The 12,267-nt window shown below is 42.2% G+C and overlaps 1 protein-coding gene across 1 annotated transcript in view; it reads left to right on the top strand.

Moving 5' to 3' along the window:
- GNB4 (G protein subunit beta 4) overlaps positions 224 to 12,267 on the top strand; it is a 69,710-nt gene continuing 57,666 nt past the window's right edge. The window contains exon 1 of the mRNA XM_018047547.1: positions 224 to 463. The gene's annotated coding sequence lies outside the window, so the exon portion shown is untranslated. The remainder of the gene's footprint in view (positions 464 to 12,267) is intronic.

Genomic DNA, 12,267 nt, shown 5'->3' on the forward strand with positions numbered 1-12,267 from the left:
GGAAACTGGCCACATCACTTGGGCGCTCCTCAGAAGTGTGCTCCGGAGTCCAGGCGCCTCACCAAGAAAACGAAACTGCCCGGGGAATTAATGTTTTTCTTCTCCTTCTAGCAGGAAACGAGAGAAAAAATAGGAAGCAAAAGCTGCGCGCCGCGCCAGCAGCTTTCGCCCCCCGACCCCGGACGCGCAAGCTCCAGGATCTGCGCGCGCCCGCGGCGCGTCCCCGCCGAGTCCGCGCGCCTCGTGCCTCGTGCCTTGCGCCTCGAGCCACGTCCCCGCCCCGGCCCCGCGCGCCGCGGAGTTGGCTGCTGGGCGGCGCGGGCCTGGGTGTGGTCGGCGGATCTTCGCGGCGCTGGTCTTCGCGGTGCACTGCGCTCTGCACGCTGGCTTCGCGCGCCAGGGGCTGCTGAGCGCCCAGCCGACCTCCGCACCCCGAGTCCACGCGGGCCCCAGGTCCCTCCAGGTAGGCGGCGGCTGCGCGAGCTGCAGCTCGTCGGTGCGTCCCGCTGGGGCAGGAGGCGCCGCGGTTCCGCCCTGGCGGAACCCGGCCCGAGAGGCGGCGCGGGGCCGCCCGGGCGGAACCCGGCTCTGGAAGGCGGCGCGGGGTCGGCGAGGTCCCTCCTGACTCGAAGACTGGGGACTCCGGGAGGCGGACCTTGCCTGGGAGGGACGGGGCGGGTGCGCCTCGATGGCACTCTGCTCGGGTGCGGGGACCGCCGCTCGGCCGCCGCTTCGGGCACTTCCTGGGCGGCTCGGACCGCTGACTCTGGGCAGCGAGGGGCGGTCAGTGGTTCTTGACCTCCAAACCCCTAGTTCCTCTCCGCTCCCGGAGGCCCCTCCGGGGTATTGGAACGCGAGTTCTTGTTTGTCCCGAGAATAGCGGTTATTCAGGGCTGCCCAGAAGGGTTATTGGGTGGTGAGCGCCGGGAGAGAGGAAAGTTCTCTACCAAGTGCTAAAAATGAGTCCAGTATTTTCATGTTAGATTTATTTTGAAAAAGATGTGATGATCAATATTTGGTGGATATTTGGTGGAGGTGGAGATTAAGGATTTTGAATACTTGTAAGTTCAGTACATGATAAAATGTTTTTTCCTTTTCTCTCCGTAGTCTTTTTCTGCTTGGCGGATTCATGTTGATGTATGGCAAAACCAATACAATATTGTAAAGTAATTAACTTCCAATTAAAACAAATAAATTTATATTTAAAAAATAAAAAAAGATTGCCTTGTAGTTTTATTGCTATTTGGTAGAGGAAGATAGAATTTCCCAAAGTTTAAGAACAGACTTTCATTTGTTTATGGAAGCAGTGCTTTGTTATTGTGCGTCTCTCTCTCTCTCTCTTCCTTTTTTCCCCCACTCCTTCCTTTTCTCTTAGTAAAGGGTGTGGATGCGTCTTTCTCCCTCCACAAGCAAAATAGCTCTGTCTGTGGATTAGCACCCTACTGGAAAGTTTTCTTAAGACATTCTGCATTGCGTTGTTGATGGATTCTAATCATCTTAGTATTGCAAACTGAGATTGTGACCTTTAAGCGCATCTTCTAGAACAGAAATAGACCACACACCGATTTATTAAGATGAAAGAGAAATCATTACTAGTTGTCAAGGAAAACGACGGTCTATAGGATAAAATTGTATGCTGAGTCTCATTGCCATTGCACATATTAAGACTCTTATGTGGGGCTTTGGGGTTATTACTGATTCTAGGCGCTGAAAGTTTATTGTATTTTTCAGTATTTAGTTAAAGGTCATTTAAGACTTTCCATGTTACATTTTGGTTTGTAGATTACTTTGAAAGTAAAATAGAAACTTAGAATACTGCTTTATTCAGTGTCCTTAATTCTCTTGTGTGTATACGAATTTATAAAATTATAAGATTGGGTGATATTGCTTGTAATACATTTATGTTCATTTCTTTGTGAGCTGTAGGCATTCCTTAGTTTATTCTGAGTTGTTAGCAGTTAACTTGCAGAATAATTTCTATTATTACTTTCTCCAGCTTTATTGAGATATAATTGATACAATTAACATATAACATTGTGTAAGTTTAAAGTGTACAAAGTGATCATTTGATATATAAATTGCAAAATGATTGTGGAAGTTAAGGTTAGTTAATACATCCATCACCTGCTATAATTAGCTCTGTGTGTGTGTGTGTGTGTGTGTATAGGATATTTAAGATCTGTTCTACAGCAGCTTTCAAGTATGCAGTGAAAGTGTTAGTTGCCCAGTTGTGTCTGACTATTTGCCTCCCCATGGACTGTAGCCCACCAGGCTCCTCTGTCCATGGGATTTTCCAGGCAGGAATGTGGGAGTGGGTTGTCATTTTCTTCTCTAGAGGATTTTCCTGATCCATGGATTGAACCTGGGTTACTCCCCCATTGTAGGCAGATTCTTTACCATCTGAACCACACTGTAGTCACCATGTTGTACATTAAATGCCCAGAAGGTATTCATCTTATAACTAGAGGTTTTTAACATTTGATCAACATCTCCCTAGAATGGTTTCTTTTAAATCATTGGCACTTTAGTATGTCAGCATATATTTTTATACCTTTAAAAATAGATTCTGGGACATTCTGAAAATTGAGAATTGGAATTACGTGGACATTTTTTTTTCTCTTACCAAGTACCACCTGCGTATGTGCATGATCAGTTGGGTCCCACTCTTTGTGACCCCGTGGACTAAGTAGCCCACCAGGCTCCTTGTCCTTGGAATTTTCCTGGCAAGAATACTGGAGTGGATTACTATGACCTCCTCCAGGGTATCTTCCTGACCCAGGAATTGAACCCAAGTCTCCTATGTTTCCTGCACTGCAGGCGAATTCTTCACTGCTGAGCTAACCAGAAAGCCCCAAATACTGCCTGAGATGGTGTGATTTCACAGATTCCTTTCAGGCATGTTATTGTAGCACTTTACGTTGTTAATCTGTGTTTATTATAGGAACTACTTATTAAACATATGTTCTGGGCCAGGTGCAAGAGACACAAATTCGATCCCTGGTTCAGGAAGGTCCCCTGGAGAAGGAAATGGCGACCCACTCCATTATTCTTGCCTGAAAAATTCCATGGACAAAGGAGCCTGGCATGCTACAGTCCATAGGGTCACAAAGAGTTGAACACACCTGAGTGTGCGCACTCATCTGGGCCAGGGGCAATGCTGTACGTTATTCTGTTTATGTCCTATGTTAACATGGTAAAAAGGACATTATCCATTTCTACAGGTAAGAAAACTGTGGCTCTGAGATGTTAAGTAATAACTTGCCAGTGGTTATGTAGCTATTAGGTAATTCATTTGGGATTTAAGGCCAGACCTCTCTGTGAAGTTTATGTTCTTCCCTCTGTGCCATACTGACAGCATCATGAGGAATAACCCTGTTACTCATTAGCATATAAGTAAAATTTCCAAGATGTTCCTAGAGATGTGAGCTTATTTTTCTAGTGCGATCATTACTGTCTGTCAGTGCTATTATACAGGTCCTCGTCTTAGCCATTCTCTTCTCACCTCTTTTCCTCTTAAATGTCTAGCTCAAGTTTGAAACTTCCCTCTTGCCAGGGCGGAATTTCTCCTACTGCCATTGATAGGTTGTAATTGTTTAGTTGCTAAGTTGTGTCCAACTCTTTTGTGAGACTCCTCTGTCCATGGGATTTCCCAGGCAAAAATACTGGAGTGGGTTGCCATTTCTTTCTTTAGGGGATCTTCCTGACCCAGGGATTGAGCCCATATCTCCTGCATTAGCAGGTGGATTCGTTATTACTGAGCCACCAGGGAAGCCCAACATTAGTAGGTAGCGTTAGCTTAATTATCCTTCTAAATAATAACCCTATTTTTATGTGAGTTCTCTAGAGCCATAGATATTAGTAATTTGGAAGGTTACAAACAGGATGGCAGTCTATTTTGGAATATGGGAATTCTTCGATGTCCCTCAAATTAAGCCAGAAAGAATTTTGATGGACATTTCCTTCTGTAATTATCCTATCCCTTCTACATCTTCTCTTTCAGTTTCTGTGAAATTATTTACAAAATAATTCAAACATTCTGTTATGTCTTCCATCTTAAAATTCTTTCTTGATCCAGTATTCTGTCCCATTTCTCTGTTCCATATGGAGAAAACATACTTTGATATAGCAAAAGTAAATAGAGAAGAGATAACCATAAATTAATTAGTTATCTGTGGGAAATGGGTAGGAACAGAGTAAAAGGGATGGTGGAGGGAGTGGCTATGCTCTGTCACACCTTTTTGTGTAGTTATGAGTTTTGGAAACTTTTTAATATTTTATATATTTCTTAAATGAAATTAACAAGGTTGGGAAGGAAAAAACTTCTAAAACTGAATACAAATAGCAGCAGATGAACTGACTGTACTTTAATAACAAATTATCAGAATAAAAAGAAAATGAATCCAAGTAAACTTTTAACACAGAATTTGATTAGATACCTTTAACCTAAGATAAAAGGACTTACAAAAATAAAAACAAGAAATCTTGAACCAGGTGTAGTAGGCTGTTATATATAGTGGTAGAGAAGTAGCAGTTTTACAATTGTTCTGTGTGTATTGTAGGACTGAGCAAACGAGTAAATTCCTTGCTATGTTGGAAACTAGGATTTTCACTATAGAAGAAGGGAAATAAAAATAGGAAATAGAAGAGGGCAGTGAAGACCTTGGCAGTGTTGGATGGGAATTAGAGTTATCCATATGAACTTGTGATTAAAATATCCATTCATACAGACATGCATATAATTGCTAACTCTGTGTAATGACAGGGCTAGAACTAATGACACCCTATTAGCAGTGAGCGCAGCTAGTTTGCCCAAATCTAAATGGCAAATTCCAGGGCTCAGTTCAGTTCAGTCACTCAGTTGTGTCCGACTCTGCGACCCCATGGACTGCCAGGCTTCCCTGTCCGTCACCAACTCCCAGAACTTACTCAAACTCATGTCCATTGAGTCAGTGATACCATCCAAACATCTCATCCTCTCGTCCCCTTCTCCTTCCTTCAATCTTTCCCAGCATCAGGGTCTTTTCAAATGAGTCAGTTCTTCACATCAGGTGGCCAAGGATTGGAGTTTCAGCTTCAGTATCAGTCCTTCCAATGAATATTCAGGACTGATTTCCTTTAGGATGGACTGGTTGAATCTCCTTGCAGTCCAAGGGACTCTCAAGAGTCTTCTCCACCATCACAGTTCAAAAGCATCAATTCTTCAGGGCTCAGCTTTCTTCATAGTCCAGCTCCGACATCCATACATCACTACTGGAAAAACCATAGCCTTGCCTAGAACGACCTTTGTTGGCAAAGTAATGTCTCTGCTTTTTAATATGCTGTCTAGGTTGGTCATAGCTTTTCTTCCAAGGAGTAAGCGTCTTTTAATTTCATGGCTGCAGTCACCATCTGCAGTGATTTGGAGCCCCTCAAAATAAAGTCTCTCATTGTTTCCCCATCAGTTTGCCTTGAGTGATGGGACCGGATGCCGTGATATTAGTTTTCTGAATGCCAAGTTTTAAGCCAGCTTTTTCACTCTCCTCTTTCACTTTCATCAGTTCAGTTCAATTCAGTTCAGTTGCTCAGTCGTGTCCACCTCTTTGCAATCCCATGAATTGCAGCACGCCAGGCCTCCCTGTCCATCACCAACCCCCAGAGTTCGCTCAGATTCACGTTCATCAAGTCAGTGATGCCATCCAGCCATCTCATCCTCTGTCGTCCCCTTCTCCTCCTGCTCCCAATCCCTCCCAGCGTCAAAGTCTTTTCCAGTGAGTCAACTCTTCGCATGAGGTGACCTAAGTACTGGAGCTTCAGCTTTAGCATCATTCCTTCCAAAGAAATCCCAGGGCTGATGATCTCCAGAATGGGCTGGTTGGATATCCTTGCAGTCCAAGGGAATCTCAAGAGTCTTCTCCAACACCACAGTTCAAAAGCATCAATTCTTCGGTGCTCAGCCTTCTTCACAGTCCAACTCTCACATTCATACATGACCACTGGAAAAACCATAGCCCTGACTAGACAGACTTTAGTCAGCAAAGTAATGTCTCTGCTTTTGAATACGCTATCTAGGGTGGTCATAACTTTTCTTCCAAGGAGTAAGCGTCTTTTAATTTCATGGCTGCAGTCACCATCTGCAGTGATTCTGGAGCCCCCAAAAATAAAGTCTGACACTGTTTCCACTGTTTCCCCATCTATTTCCCATGAAATGATGGAACCGGATGCCATGATCTTTGTTTTCTGAATGTTGAGCTTTAAGCCAACTTTTTCACTTTCCTCTTTCACTTTCATCAAGAGGCTTTTTTTTTTTTCACTTTCTGCCATAAGGGTGGTGTCATCTGCATATCTGAGGTTATTGATATTTCTCCCGGCAATCTTGATTCCAGCTTGTGTTTCTTCCAGTCCAACATTTCTCATGATGTACTCTGCATAGAAGTTAAATAAGCAGGGTGACAATATACAGCCTTGACGTACTCCTTTTCCTATTTGGAACCAGTCTGTTGTTCCATGTCCAGTTCTAACTGTTGCTTCCTGACCTGCATACAGATTTCTCAAGAGGCAGGTTAGGTGGTCTGGTATTCCCATCTCTCTCAGAATTTTCCACAGTTTATTGTGATCCACACAGTCAAAGGCTTTGACATAGTCAGTAAAGCAGAAATAGATGTTTTTCTGGAACTCTCTTGCTTTTTCCATGATCCAGTGGATGCTGGCAATTTGATCTCTGGTTCCTCTGCCTTTTCTAAAACCAGCTTGAACCTCAGGAAGTTCACGATTCACGTATTGTGGAAGCCTGGCTTGGAGAATTTTGAGCATTATTTTACTAGCGTGTGAGATGAGTGCAATTGTGCGGTAGTTTGAGCATTCTTTGGCATTGCCTTTCTTTGGGATTGGAATGAAAACTGACCTTTTCCAGTCCTGTGGCCACTGCTGAGCTTTCCAAATTTGCTGGCATATTGAGTGCAGCACTTTCACAGCATCATCTTTCAGGATTTGAAATAGCTCCACTGGAATTCCATCACCTCCACTAGCTTTGTTCATAGTGATGCTTTCTAAGGCCCACTTGACTTCACATTCCAGGATGTCTGGCTCTGGGTGAGTGATCACACCATCGTGATTATCCAGGTCGTGAAGATCTTTTTTGTATAGTTCTTCTGTATATTCTTGCTATCCCATCTTCTGCTTCTGTTAGGTCCGTACCATTTCTGCCCTTTATTGAGACCATCTTTGCAGGAAATGTTGCCTTGGTATCTCTAATTTTCTTGAAGAGATCTCTAGTCTTTCCCATTCTATTGTTTTCCTCTATTTCTTTGCCCTGATCACTGAGGAAGGCCTTCTTATCTCTCCTTGCTATTCTTTGCAACTCTGCATTCAAATGGGTATATCTTTCCTTTTCTCCTTTGCTTTTTGCATCTTTTCTTTCTCAGCTATTTGTAAGGCCTCCTCAGGCAACCATTTTGCCTTTTTGCCTTTCTTATGCTTGGGGATGGTCTTGATCACTGCGTCCTGTACAGTGTCATGGACCTCCGTCCATAGTTTTTCAGGCACTCTGTCTATCAGATCTAAGCCCTTGAATCTCTTTGTCACTTCCCCTGTATAATTGTAAGGGATTTGATTTAGGTCATACCTGAATGGTCTAGTGGTTTTCCCTACTTTCTTCAATTTGAGTCTGAATTTGGCACTAAAGAGTTCATGATCTGAACAGTCAGCTCCCAGTATTGTTTTTGCTGACTGTGTAGAGCTTCTCCATCTTTGGCTGCAAAGAATATATAATCAGTCTGATTTTGGTGTTGACCATCTGGTGATGTCCATGTGTAGAGTCTTCTCTTGTGTTGTTGGAAGAGGGTGTTTGCTCTGACCAGTGCATTGTCTTGGCAGAACTCTGTTAACCTTTGCCCTGTTTCATTCTGTACTCCAAGGCCAAATTTGCCTGTTACTCCAGGTGTTTCTTGACTTCCTACTTTTGCATTCCAGTCCCCTATAATGTCCAATAATGAAAAGGACATCTTTTTTGGGTGTTAGTTCTAGAAGGTCTTGTAAGTCTTCATAGAACTGTTCAAGTTCAGCTTCTTCAGCATTACTGTCGGTACATAGACTTGAATTACCGTGATATTGAATGGTTTGCCTTGGAAACAAACAGAGATCATTCTGTCATTTTTGAGATTGCATCTAAGTACTGCATTTTGGACTCTTGTTGACCATGATGGCTATTCCATTTCTTCTAAGGGATTCTTGCTCACAGTAGTAGATATAATGGTCATGTGAGTTAAATTCTCCCATTCCAGTCCATTTTAGTTCACTGATTCCTATATTGTCAATGTTCATTCTTGCCATCTCCTGTTTGACCACTTCCAGTTTGCCTTGATTCATGGACCTAACATTCCAGGTTTCTATGCAATATTGCTCTTTTCAGCATCAGACTTTACTTTCAGTTCCAAGGCTGGAGAAGGGAAAATACAAGATGAGGATGGAACACAAAGTAAGGAGGTGTTTTTTAAGAAAATGGGGGCATGTCAAATCTGAGAGAATTGGGGCATCACAATGAGTAATAGCAGTAATGGATTATAACTGATTGAATACAATCAGAATCCCCAAGTCCATAAAAATAAATAAGAAAAAGGGAAAATTTTTTCCTGGTGGACAGCCAATAAAAACTGTAGAAGGAACAGTAGTTAGAAAAGTCACTGGTTTGCAACCATTATGGTAATACTGAGTCAGGCAGATGTTACTAGTTGAGGAAGTTGGATGGAGGAAAGGATATCACCACAGTTTCCAGTGGACTCTCTTGAGATTAATGACCAAGGGGGATACAGTAACTTCACAGTGGAGAAGTCTGTCAGGCATCAATCACCTCAACCAAGTGATCAAAATGAATATCACCAGTAGTGGGAAAAACATGTTCTTCTTGACACACTTGAACTAGGGAATGTTGTTACTTTCCTGTGGTATTTATAAAATGCATAACCAAAATCTAATCACAAGGAATCAATAGACGAACTTTAATTGAGGATTATTCTACTAAGTAACTGGCTTGTACTCTTCCAACACACTAATGTTGTGAAAGACAAAGACAGGCAAAGGAACAGTTTCAGATTAAAGGAAAGAGCCCTGCGAATTAAATTCAGTGCAGAATCATGGACTGGATCTTGAATTGGAAAATCTACTCTAAGAACATGGTTGGGTTGTTGGCAAAATTTGCATATGTATTGAATATTAAATAATAGGATATCAATGTTAAATTTCCTGAATTTGTTCATTGTACTGTAGTTACAGGGCTTCTCAGGGGGCGCTAGTCATAAGGACCCCGCCTGCCAATGCAGGAGACGTAAGTAATGTGCGTTCGATCCCTGGGTTGGGAAGATCCCCTGGAGGAGGGCATGGCAACCCACTCCAGTATTCTTGCCTGGAGAATCCCATAGACAGAGGAGCCTGGTGGGCCACAGTCCATAGGGTCACGAAGAGTCAGACACAACTGAAGTGACTTAGCACAGCACTGTAGTTACATAGGAAAATGACCTTGTTCTTAGAAGGATACACAGTGAATTATTTAGGAGTAAAGGGTCAAAATACCTTCAGTTTACTCTCAAATGAATAAACAATAATGATTAGTACATATAAAGAGAGCAATAAAGCAAAGGTGGCAAATGTTAACAGTTGGTAAATCTAGGTGAATGGAATAAGAGTGTTCACTATGGTAGGTGGTGGTTTAGTAGCGAAATCAACGTCTGACTCTTTCTGACGCCATGGGCTATAATCCACTAGTCTCCTCTGTCCATAGGATTCTCCAAACAAGAATACTAGAGTGGGTTGTCATTTCTTCCTCCAGAGGATCTTCCCGATCCAGGGATTGAACTTGAGTCTCCTGCATTGCAGACAGAGAGTGAGCCACCAAAATTTTTTGACTTTAAGTTTGAAATTTCAAAAACAGGCAAGTTAAAACTTCAAAAAGTATTAAAGCTACCTTGTGTTCAGAAATTTTTCAAAGATTGCATTTCGCCTGTGTCTGCTTCTCAGCTCCTCACTTCCCATTTTCTTCTGAACCTGTTCCAGAGACTTTATCTTTCCTGTGCCCCAGAACCATTCTTCTCAGTGTCATCAGGGGTGGCAGATCTCTGAACCACACAACTCCTTCCTTGTGGAAACATTCTTTCCCTTGACTTCCGGGACACTAATTCTGATCTTCATCTGGCCTCACTGGCTATGGCTTGTAATTCTTTTCCAGCTCAGTTAATGGTATCACCGTCCACCCAGATGCTCAAGTTTAAAACTCCCAAGAGTAATCCTGATTCACTCCTCCTATGTTTATTGACAAGTATTATGGGCTCTATCCTAAAGAAAATCAACCCCGAACACTCATTGGAAGGACTGATGTGGAAGCTCCAATACACTGGCCACCTGATGCAAAGAGCTGACTCATTAGAAAAGACCCTGTTGCTGGGAAAGATTGAAGGCAAGAGGAGAAAGGGACGACAGAGGGCAGGATGGTTGGATGGCATCACCGACTCAATGGACATGAGTTTGAGCAAGCTCTGGGAGGTGGTGAAGGACAGGAGAGCCTGGCGTGCTGCAGTTCATGGGGTCACAGAGTCAGACATAACTTAGCGACTGAACAATGGGCTCTAACTTAAAAATTATTCCAAATTTGTCTTATATTTTAATCACTTCCACTACCACTATCCTTGTGTCAAACCACCATCTTTCCTGGCCCAGACAACTGTAGTAGCACCTAACTGGTCTTTCAGCTTCCAGTCGTGTGTCTCCTGGCAACCAGCACGAACTTTAAAAGGTATGAGTCAAATTAGATTGTCTCCCAGTTATCAAAACCCATTAGTGTTAGATAAAATATGAAGTTTTTACTATGGTCTAGAGGCCCATGTATCATGTAGTTGGCTCCTGCCTACCTCTGTATAGCTTCTGCTTTGTTCAATCCCCTCCAGTCCTCCAGTCTTCACCCCTGTCTCCTGTTGATTCAGCTTGCTAAATTAGTTTCTACCTCAGGGCCTTTGCATTTTACTGTTTCTTGTGTTTGGAGTGCTTTTCCCCTTTTAAGGCATGGCTCATTCACTCATTTCATTCAGGTCTTTAAAGATTAAATTATTTAAAAATACCCTTCCTGGTCATCCTGTAGCTTCTTTTTCCCCCCTGCACAGTGCTTTACTTGAAATTGTTATTTATTCACATGCTTTATTATCCTCTCCTGGACATATGTAGAATAAAGCTCCATGACCACAGGAAACTTTGTTTTGTTTACGGCTGAATCCCTGGAGCCTGGAATGTGCCCTGCATGTGGTTGGAACCCAGATATTTGTTGATGAATGAATAAATGCATTAATATTGCTACCTTTCTGGCTGTAGTTTATTTAACGCTTTTGCCATTGAAGACTGTCTCAGAAAACATCAGTGCTGTTTAAAGCCTTTTGGTGGCATCGCTCAAGATTCTCTGGAAGCGAATAAGTTATCAGCTTTGTATTTCACGACTTCATCTTTCTTTTGTCTGCCCTCTGGTGGAGGGAATACTCATAACCAAGAGATGAGTAGAACAGGTAGGAAGACGTAAAAATGGACCAACCTTGATTACAAGCTGGACAATTAATTTTTAAACTACAAAGATTTGCAAATTTTAATTTTAAGTAAGCCTCAAACTTATCCATAATAAGACTGGAAAGAATGAAAAGAAAATAGGCAGTAGTTAAAGAAATATCTGGCTTAGGATGAAAAATGAAACTAGCTCCAAAATGGTTTGATTATTTAAAATAATTTCTGCTTAAATATACTTCCTCTCTTAAAATATTTTTAACATTTGTCCATCTTTAGTTCAAAGACATCTTTTTTTCAACTGTGCTAACATTTTCAGCTAACCTTTGTGAATTTTTCCAATTGCCAGTAAACATGTGCTAGAGGAAAAGCCATATTTAAATCCGAACAGCTGGGTACTAGAGGCAGCGCTTTAACTACTGTGCTTTGCTACAGCCACCCTACAAATGTCCTGTGAATGGTGCGGGTACCAAAGACTTTCCTTTGGTGTAATAGTTATGAACAAAAAAATGCTTGGTAAGGTCACAGCTTGTGTTCCTCAGTACCGTTTTCCTGGTTTGCGTTATGGGGAGCCTCCTCTAGAATTGCCGAGAATTTTATCTTACTTAATTTGTTTTGACGTAGAAATCACATTAAAAGAGTTCAACACTTTGGTACTGTTGACTTCCTAAAATAATATGAAGTTAATGTTCATAGTTAATATTTAAGGCAGTATACAGCTTAAAATGTTTTCCCAGTTTTGCCTTTGTCTGGCCAGTT

Source organism: Capra hircus, chromosome 1 (assembly GCF_001704415.2).
Source record: "Capra hircus breed San Clemente chromosome 1, ASM170441v1, whole genome shotgun sequence".
Classification (NCBI taxonomy): Eukaryota; Metazoa; Chordata; class Mammalia; order Artiodactyla; family Bovidae; genus Capra; species Capra hircus.